This window comes from Argiope bruennichi, chromosome 4, assembly GCF_947563725.1.
Source record: "Argiope bruennichi chromosome 4, qqArgBrue1.1, whole genome shotgun sequence".
NCBI lineage: Eukaryota > Metazoa > Arthropoda > Arachnida > Araneae > Araneidae > Argiope > Argiope bruennichi.
The window spans coordinates 120,028,571-120,037,661 of NC_079154.1; the positions used below are offsets into that span (position 1 = coordinate 120,028,571).

At 28.9% G+C, this 9,091-nt stretch overlaps 1 long non-coding RNA gene across 1 annotated transcript; it reads right to left on the reverse strand.

Moving 5' to 3' along the window:
* Positions 1-535: 535 nt before the first annotated feature.
* On the reverse strand, positions 536-2,572 carry LOC129966584 (uncharacterized). The gene is made up of 3 exons (XR_008784273.1): positions 2,497-2,572; positions 1,906-2,009; positions 536-1,295 (listed from the first exon to the last, which is right to left on the reverse strand). It is a non-coding gene; the product is annotated as an uncharacterized LOC129966584 (long non-coding RNA).
* Positions 2,573-9,091: the final 6,519 nt, after the last annotated feature.

A 9,091-nucleotide genomic window follows, 5' to 3' on the forward strand; every position in this document is an offset into this window, starting at 1 on the left:
GGGTTCATTTACAATTATTAACCCTTTGCACACGGAAAAGTAATTAGATGGGTAATTATTCACTACTATGAAAAATAAATACACATAATTGTTTTAAGTCGAATTTTTTTGAAAAATTAATCTATATTTTTTTACAATTCTTTAGGTATTTTTTAACAATTAAAATTGAAAAATAAATTAAACATCAAAATGATGCCCCGTCTTGAATTGCGAACGAGAGGAACCATCCGAGTGCACGGGTTTACCTGATATTTGAAGAATAACCCTGAAGATCCCCTGTCTAATAGCAGAAGATTAAGCCTTTAAACTGTCGAACCACATAAGAGCGAACTGAGCTGTTTCCTCAAGCATGGTTCACTCAAAATGTTACATACATAATTTGTTGCATATTCCAGAAAATAATGATATATATTTTCATTTATATACTGTTTTCATTATATAAATGCACACATTTATGTAAATACTTTAATAACCTTGAGATATGTTGAAAATGCAAGAAAAAAAGATATCTAAACAAAATAATGCTTTAATTAAATGAAATACACATTAAGAACAACTAAAAGTGATAAAACAAATATACATGTTTGTCCCATTTACAAACTTTAGGAGTTCAATGTTTACAAAATACAATCCATTAAAATATCGTCCTTTGAAATAAAATATCCAATCTTTGCTTTATTTAAATATCACAAATTTCATTGCCAAATAACTCTCCTACTGTTTGTAAGACTATAAAAGCGATAAAAAGTGCATCATTTCGGATCCTGTGAACAGCTTTTAAAAATACAAACCAACTCGTTAAAAGCATTAGCGTATCAAAAAGTCCTTTTATTCCTAAATCACATAAGAGATAGGTCATTACGATCAATTCCCATCTACCATAGTTCCTGTAAGATGGACTTCTCTGTATAGTTAACAAAGTATTTGCAATGAAGCTACATATTAGCCATAGATCGATCCCAAATTCAAGAACTGGATGAATGATACACCCGAGTAGCAGCATTACAAAGCTGAGAAGCCATTCATATTCTGGTTGAGCACTTGACACTGTTAAAATAAGTGCTTCAAATATAAAAGCTGGAAATTGTAGAGGCCAAAAAGGTCGAATGACACAGTGAAATAATAAAGTGAAAAACAACGTCAAATTTTGTCGATCAATTCGAGAAATTTCCAGATTTCCTATAACGTAATAACATTTCAAGGCTAATATTTGATAGCGAAGACCATACTTTTCAGGAGGAACAGTAATTACCGGTGAATTAATTGCTTCTATTAGTTTCATCGACCAGGACATTCTGAAAAATAAATTATATAATACAATATTTCACTATGTAGGATATTACTATGTAAATGTAAATTCACTATGTAAATTGATTATAACTAAGTAAAAAAAATTTACAGAAACTTTTATTACCATTAGTCTATTTTATTATCTAACTAAATTATCAATCTACCATCAACTATGCAATAAACGATATTTACATTTCAAATAGACTAATTGTCCATTGGAATGTATACATTTTTGAAATTTACGCTTTTGTTCTATAAAGGATATTGTACTCGCTATTATTATTAGATGCATAATTATAGCGAGTGCAAAAACCTACTTTAGCGTTTCATGGTCACCAATTAAAGCTGATATTTGAAGTAATATTAGGAAAATGTTTACGAAAAAATTTTGAATTTCAAAAAAGTTCTATGCTTTCAATTGGAAGAATGCTTTGCTCCAACACAGTCAAAATGGGAAAGAATTGGAATTTTACAGAAGCTACGCCTCCTTATTAACTAAATTATCAAAAGAAGCTTTGATGAATAAATTGCCACCATTTTTAAAACACAAATTAGCTATGTTGCTACAAATTATTACTACAAAACTGCTACAAATTAACCAAATAAGTTTAATACCTCAGACTTTTTAGGTAGATTCCTATAGGAAAACTACTTATTGCAATGGTTTTCATGACAAGACTTCGGGGAAATTTCTTCAGTTCTTCACCGAATCATGATCCCTAGAACCCAAAATAAGCTTCGTTGAAAAGTTAACAAATAATATATTGCACATGTTATCTTGTAAACGGGATAACTAGTATAATTTTTTTTTGGATTTTAACTGGCTTGGAATATGTTGTTAGAAATGTAAAAATCTAGATTGAGTTCCTGAATGGCCCATCATTTGAGTACCTTTTAGCATTTCTTTAGAAGTTCATTTAAAGCATATTTCATACAATTCGTTACTCCTTTTAATTGACAGTTAAAGAATGAAGTGGTTCTATTATCTTGTGTTTGGCGCAGCATGGTTAGATGTGGGTCTTGCGCAAGAAAACACAACTCAACCAACCAAACAACCATGTCGAGGGTCAAAACCAGTATTTTTCTTGGTTTGATTACAACAAGTAAAATTATTAGAAAAAACAAGTATGATATTTAAGAACCAAAAATAGTAAACATTATTAGTGCCAAAAGTAGAATTGTTGGGAAAATTACAAAAATACTAACCACAAGAATGTCCGAGCTAGTGGCCTCGTTACATGCTCTGTAGAGCTACTCAGATGATTAGAAGACTATTTTCGTTTACCCTAAAATAATGCATTGCTCATTTGACATTTTAACATAAAAGGGGAAAGGTATTTGAGCATTTGTATGTTCATTGTTACATCTTTTGCGACTTTTTACCTTCATATTTAAAATTCTAAAGCTCCAATCCGGAGTTCATTTTAAATACAGACATAAAAATGGGCAAATTAACAATATTTATTAAATATTGGTGATTCACAATACATACTGACAAAATACATAAATATATCGCTGCTTATTACTTTCATTTCACTTGTTTATTTAATGTAACCATAAATAGAAATGTACGCAAGACCATTGCAAACTGATGATGTTAAGAATTGAACATTATTCAATAAATTCTGTCAATGAAATTATTGAATAATGCATGCATTGTTAGAAACATGCACTGTTAGAATAGCATGTTTCTTGTTTTTGCTTTTTTGTTTTTTGTTTTCTTGTTTAGAAATGCATGTTTGCATGCATTGTTAGAAACATTTTATTTATTAATCTTTGTTAAAAAATTGTTAAATATAATCCAAATTAATTCTCTTTTATATGTATATATATATATAATCTAGCTCCGAAACTTGCGAAAAGTTCAATACATTTTTTTTCTTAGATATTAGATATACGGAAATACTAAGCTTTTTTTCCCCTGATTTTCATATAATGAAAAGATTTTTATAAGCAAAGCTCGCAGTAAATAAACATATCTTAAGACCAGTATTTTTAATTCTTAAATGTTAGAAATTGAAAAGGTCATTTCAACTTTCCACCAGCTACCATGTGTGCTATTTGCAACACTTTATATAATCTTTTGTCGAAAAATCAGGAAATTCAGTGTCATACTGTCTTTGGAACTTTAAGCTCGTATCTCGAATGTCAAATTCGGAGTTTTAACTTTTATTTTTTTAAAAAAACAGGTTTCAGATTCTTTGCAATAGCTCATTTCTCGTATGCTGTACTTTTTGTCTCTGCCACTTCTAAATTATAATTTCTTTCATTCATACCTTATAAATAAAATATTATAGATCTCAGTGCTTACAAAATGCTCAAGAAGAGTTCGTGGGTTATGAAACTTAAAATTAATAAATATATATATACACAACAAAAAATATGCAGAGAAAAACATTCAGGGTATATATCAGGTCGTTAGGTTAACCCAATCAATAATGTTAAATGTCTTCAAGAATGGTAAATTAATAAGATATAAATAAATATTGATTATTATGGAAATAGAATATTTCATAATAATCAATATTGATTATTATGAAATGTATAATCTGAGGGCTTTATGTATATCAAAGAGTAACCACATATCTTATACCATTAGTCCTCGAGAACATAGGTTTGAATGTCTTAAAAATTACAAAAGATTAAACAAAATTGCAGGCGTTCTATGCAAATTTTTAGTGTAACAAGGCAAAAATATGCCGCAAACAAAAGTAGACAATTAAGAATAGCAGAAAAATAAGACATTCTTCATTATCCTCTTGTTTTTCCTACATGTAACAAATTAAGCTATGACAATATTCCAATGATACATTTTTTTTAATGTACTAGAAATCGTTATGTCTTAACTCATGTTCAACAATTCTTTAAACTTTCTTAAAATTTGAGCATGTGAATTTTCAATTTTTTTTTATGATTCATATTTAATATTTAAGGAATAAAAAATGACAAACTTTTGGAAACATTCTTCTTAATTAATATCCTCTATGGATTAGTAATTAAATATGAATCAAATATGCTTTTTTATACCAATAGTAATGCCATTTTTTTTCAAAAAAAATTAAATTTTCGAGTGAATTTCTCTTATAAACTTCTGGTAAACAATTGATAATATGCGAATTCCTTTCTAAATACATATTTTCCAGATTGTTTAGAATTATTTAAATTCTTAAACTACTAACAACAATATTAGTCATTTTGAGGAACCCACATTCAAGCATTAATGAACCCAGTCATAAAAAACATAATACAAAAATAAAAATAAAATTTACTTGCCTATTTCTCCCAATTTCTTGAAGTCTAAATTAATAATGAAATTAAAAATAACAATTCAGATTTATTTATAGTTTGTTACTGGTTGATGATTTGTCCTGAAGAAGGAATATTTAATCTTTACTTTTCCGCCATCAGTTGCTCAATGGTAATAATGCAAGAAAAAACGGTTCGATTCTGTATATTATCCTATAAAAAGTGTGGTAAAATATTACTAAATGATTTTTGAAAATTTTGCATGGATTTCAACTGCCAATGGCTAAACTGAGTTTTCATTGAGGCATAATTTTACTCAGTATTAAACAGCGTTCCCATAAGAACAACTTTTGCATGCAATAAAAGGTCAAGCTTCCTCAGTAAGATCACGTGACTGCAATGGGACAATGGCAAGTAGCTGTTTCACCAGGTCAGCAGCTTGTCTTTGCTCCATTGTGGTCACGTTATCTTCTTGAGGTAGGCGTGATCTTCTATTACATGCAATAATTGGCCCCATGTGAACTCTGCATATTGCTATGTGGCCTGATCGAGGTATGTTTCTGTTAATAGCACCAATAAGCTGTAGTATGAGGATTTTCAACCATATCACTTGACTTTATATTGAGTTTAATTGCGGTCCAATGCAAATATAGCATCAGTTTTTCAATCAAGATTTCATCTGCCCTTATAAAATTGTAATTGCTATAAAGACTGCACTTAATAAACTGCACTTTACCCGCAATGATCTCAAAGTGAACTTGATCAAAGAATAAAAGCTTAGTTATGAAAATTGCGTCAATTTAGTTTTTTTATAACAATGAATCTTGAAAGTTTCTTACAATAATTTTGTTTGTTTTAGCAAAACACACACTGGGGATATTTAAAAGAATTACTATTGACGAAGTTAATTTTAAAATACAAATAAAACAAAATGCATTAGAATATAATTGACATTAAGTGAACAATTCATTTTGCTGTGAATCGAAGGGACCTTTTATGAACTTGTGTCCTAGTATTTTTGATTCTTTATTAATTAAATATAATACTTTAAAGCTATATGATTGATTGAAGACGAAATCCATAATATTTAAACAAAATCGGATGATAAGAACGAATTACCGGAAAAGGCTACCGCATCTCTAAACTTTCGAGCCTTCAAAGAGTGTTCGGGAAAATCATATTTCAAACTGATTCCGAAACTTTTTCCGTCATGTTGGAATAATGTGAGTTAATATCTGACAAAATTATTTTGTCTTGTGACTCGCCTATGATTCACTATAAGATCACTAATTAAATAACCACTTCTTTATTACAGATTAAATAAATTACAAAGAACCATCTACTTGGGAAAAGTAATCATGATCACTGATTTATATAATGACAAAGAACATATTAAGAAGAAATTGAGACATAAGTCAAATTTATGAAGTGGGTATTAAAGTACTCTTTCTATAGCTTCAAATCAGGATGTAAATCTAATTTAACCCTTTTGGAACCCGAAAACTACTAAGATTTATTTCTATTACCGTGAGTGCATAAAAGACCAAATTAGATTTTAGTGGCAACAAATTACAAATTAGATTGATGCTCTGAAATTTTTGGAAAGGTATGCTATTTTAATAATTTTGTAGATATTATTATAAACGTCTAAATTTTATAAATTTAGTAAATCTATAAAATTTTAGTCATATTATTTTGGAATGTAATAAAAAAATTGATACTTTATCAAAATAATGATAAAATTAAATTCAAATACATGGAAATCGAAGAAGATGTATAAGATGTTAGAAAATATTTGGTTTCAATAGAGTGGAAAAAATCACTAATCTCTTAATTTGGTACTTTTTTAAATACTAGTTATGAACAAGGATTTTTCGGATCATTGATTTAAAATTTAAAAACAATGCATTGAAATGAGTTTTATTCATTTTTTTAAAGAATTTTTAATAGAAACTGTAGAGTTTGTAGATGGTGGTTGTTGTTGTTGTTGCTGTTCAAAAATTAGAAAATTATCTTCGATGGATTTATTTGGATCATAGAGTTTATTACATCAAGTTTAGAATCAATTTTGGTATTGGAAATATTGTAAACAAACATAGATTAAGCTTCGATGTTTACACGCGGCGGTTTCATATGCTTTAGGTTCATTTACAATTACTAACCCTTTGCACACGGAAAAGTAATTAGATACGTGATTATTCACTACTCTGAAAAATAAATACACAATTGTTTTAAATCGAATTTTTTTGAAAAATTAATCTACATTTTTTACAATTACTTAGGGTATTTTTTAACAATCAAAGTTGAAAAATAAATAAATAAAACATCCAAATGTTGCCCCGTCTTGACTTGCGAATGAGAGGCACCATCCGTGTGCAAGGGTTAACCGGATATTTGAAGAATAACCCTGAAGAATCGCCTGTCTAGTAGCAGAAGATTAAGCCTTTAAACCGCCAAATCACATAAGAGCGAACTGAACTGTTTCCTCAAGCATGATTCACTCAAAATGTTACCTACTTAATAAATTGCATATTTCAAAAAATATGAATATATTTTCATTTATATATTGTTTTCATTATATAAATGCACACATTTGAGTTAATATTTTAATAACATTAAAATATGCTGAAAATGCAAGAAATAAAAGATATCTAAATGAAATAAGGCTTTAATTAAAGGAAATACACATTAAGAACAACTAAAAGTGATAAAACAAATATACATGTTTGTCCCATTTACAAACTTTAGGAGTTCAATGTTTACAAAATACAATCCATTAAAATATCGTCCTTTGAAATAAAATATCCAATCTTTGCTTTATTTAAATATCAAAAATTTCATTGCTAAATAACTCTCCTGCTGTTTGTAAGACTATAAAAGTGATAAAAAATGCATCATTTCGGATCCTGTGAACAGCTTTTAAAAATGAAAACCAACTTGTTAAAAGTATTAGCATATCAAAAAGTCCTTTTATTCCTAAATTACATAAGAGATAGGTCATTACGATCAATTCCCATCTGCTATAATTCCGGTTCGAAAGACTTCTCTCTATAGTGAACAAAGTATTTGCAATGAAGCTACATATTAGCCCTAGATCGATCCCAAATTCAAGAACTGGATGAATGATACACCCGAGTAAAAGCATTATAAAGCAGAGAAACCATTCGTATTCTGGTTGAGCACTTGAGATTGTTAAAATAAGTGCTTCAAATATAAAAGCTGGAAATTGTAGAGGCCAAAAAGGTCGAATGACACAGTGAAATAATAAAGTGTAAAACAACCTCAAATTTTGTCGATCAATTCGAGAAATATCCAGATTTCCTATAACGTAATAACATTTCAAGGCTAATATTTGATAGCGAAGACCATACTTTTCAGGAGGAACACTAATTACTGGTGAATTAATTGCTTCTATTAGCTCCATCAACGAGGACATTCTGAAAAATAAATTATAAAATACAAGATTTCACTATGTAGGATAATATTCATACTAGACAAAAATTGAAAGCACATATCCTTATGTAAATTGATTAAAACTAAGTAAAACAAGATTTACAGAAAATTTTATTATCATTATTCTATTTTATTATCTAATTAAATTATCAATCTACCATCAACTATGCAATAAACGATATTTACATTTCAAATAGACTAAATGTCCATTGGAATGTATACATTTTTGAAACTTACGCTTTTGTTCAATAACGGTTATTAGATACATAATTATAGCGAGTGCAAAAATACACTTTACTTTTGCAATTGATGGTTACCAATTAAAGCTGATGTTTGAAGTAATATTGGGAAAATATTTAGGAAAAAATTTTGAATTTCAAATAGGTTCTGTGTTTTCAATTCGAAGAACGCTTTGCTCCAACACAGTAAAAATGGGAAAGAATTGGAATTTTACAGAATAATCTTTCTACGCCCCCTTATAGCTGCTACTAACTGAATTATAAAAAGAAGCTTTGATGAATAAATTGCCAGCCTTATTAAACACACAAAGTAGCTAAGTTGCTACAAATTACTACTACAAAACTACTACAAATTAGCCAAATCAGTTTAATACCTCAGACGTTTTAGGTAGATTCCTATAGGAAAACTACTCATTGCAATGGTTTTCATGACAAGACTTCGAGGAAATTTCTTCAGTTCTTCACCGAATCATGATTCCTAGAACCCAAAATTAGCTTCGTTGAAAAGTTAACAAATAATATATTGCACATGTTATCTTGTAAACAGGATAACTAGTATAATTTTGTTTGGATTTTCACTGGCTTGGAATATGTTGTTAGAAATGTAAAAATATCGGATGAGTTCCTGAATGACCCATCTAGCTCTAAGGGGGTGGAAATGGTGAGGGGTAGAAATTTTCATTTCGCTAAAACTTTCTTAATACTAAAGATAGAAAAAAACAATTAGCCAAATTATAGCCTCATTAAAACCAACACCTTATGCATTTAAAGTTTTTAGCTAACTGAAATGACTTAGAAGTTAGGGACTGAAATGGGATTTCCAAACACTAATATGGACTTTTTCTAACATCAATAATTTACTA